Here is a 2,039-nt window from a genome sequence, read left to right on the forward strand (position 1 = left end):
TATATATATATGTATATATATGTATGGTGAAATATGCCCCTTGTGCATATTGTTCTTTATCTGTTTCTTTATTTGTTGTTTTTCTGACCTGCCTTACCCACCTTCTCTCTATCCCTTCTAAATGCACACGAACACAGTTGCGGTTATATATATATTTTCACACATATATTTTGAGTAACGGAGAGTGCGAGTATGTTTGAGCGTGTGTGTGTGTGTGTGTGTGTGTGTACATGTGTCAGTGTGCTCAGTTATGTATGCCTGTGTGCCTGCCAGGCTGCCTGTATTTGAGTATGCGTTTATGTGTGTGTGTATGTATGTGTGTATGGGTGTGGGAGTGTATGTGTGTGTGTGTGTGTTGTTGATTTATATAAATAATGAAAGCATTAATTGTTGAAATCATAAAAGAAGAAGAACGACGTCGATAATTTGATATTTTATAATGACATTATATTTGATTTTTCAAAAACAAAGCAAAATGAATATTAAAAAAACAAAAGCAAGAATATCACTTTGCCAGACTTACAATTTGAGAATTGCTGGTGAATATATTTATTTAATCACCACATTGTAATACTTTGATGTAGACATTATTTCCATGGATTTATTCATATTTCTTTACTTTCTAGTATGTTTATTTGCCCCCCTTGATAATGAATGCATAAATATTCTTAGATGAATCCTGTTGTTTGTTTCTTTTTTTATTTTAATTTATTTGCATGATTTTATAATAATAATATTAATAATAACAATGACATTATTATTATTACTATTATTATTGTTATTATTATTATTATTATTATTATAATTATTATTATTATTATTATTATTATTATTATTTGTTATCATTATTATTATTATTGTTATTATTATTATTACTATTATTATTATTATTATTATTAGTTGTTGTTTTCAGTATAGTATTTTTCATGCGAAACATACACTGCACCACCATTGCACATATGTGTTCTTGAGATGTGCACAACTGTGATTTGAGGGAGTGGGATTGTGTTTTTGTTGAATCTAATATTATGCTGGGGTTTTTTTTGGTTCTTTTAGGTATTTGTTTTCTCGTGTCATGTCTTGATTTAATGCTTGTCTTGCTTGTTGAAAAATTGTCGTATTATTTGAAAGTGATTGTGTATTGTATATATAGTATGTAAGCTGTATTGCAGTATTTCTTGGTGATTGTATAGTGTATATGATGTGCATTTTGTATTCTAGTGCTGAGAGGTAATTATGAATAATATATATAGTAAGTTGTGTTCTAGTATTAGGAATTGTATAAGGCATTGTATAAGTTGTATTATAGTATTTGGAAGTGGTTGTATAAATTCTATACTATAGAATATACTGAGTGTAAATTATGTAACAGCTTTGGGAGGAGACTATGTAGAATATGTACTCTGAGTTGTATTATTGGATTTAGGATGTATTGCGTAAAATGAATACCGTTCATAGTTGTTCTTTATGTTGGATTACGTGTGATGAGACTTGTATAATATTTATTTCCGTATACGTTCCCGTCTTTCTTTAGCGACTATGCCAATTAATATTTAAACTATTTATACTCTCATGACCACATCTTCCAATTTGAAAGACCTGTTACTTCAATAGTTTTACTTAACGAGAATGTTAACCTGTGTGTTGCTTTAGCATCATATGATTTTCGCTTCCACGCTGCACGTGTTATGCCATTCCTAACTTTGTGGGTTTAACAGTCGTTAAAGATTTCCGTTTTTATTTTGGCAAGTCCTGAACCACTGTGAAATAAGAACATAAGTATAGCAACGATTGCAACCAGATATCAAATTTCTCAAAATATAAACTTAAAAAGCTTTAAAAAAAACACACATTTTCTTTTAGATCTACTTTTATTATAAGATATCAATAATCGATGACTGACAGACTAGAAAGAAGCTCTTAAAACATGAATTAAGTCGAACACGCTTTAAAATTTTTATTTGAGAAATATTTAAGTATTTTCTCATTTCCCGCAATGCAACATGTTAATATTCTCACGTCATATATATATATATATA

The sequence above is a fragment of the Octopus bimaculoides genome, chromosome 4 (assembly GCF_001194135.2).
Source record: "Octopus bimaculoides isolate UCB-OBI-ISO-001 chromosome 4, ASM119413v2, whole genome shotgun sequence".
In the NCBI taxonomy this organism is placed as follows: Eukaryota; Metazoa; Mollusca; class Cephalopoda; order Octopoda; family Octopodidae; genus Octopus; species Octopus bimaculoides.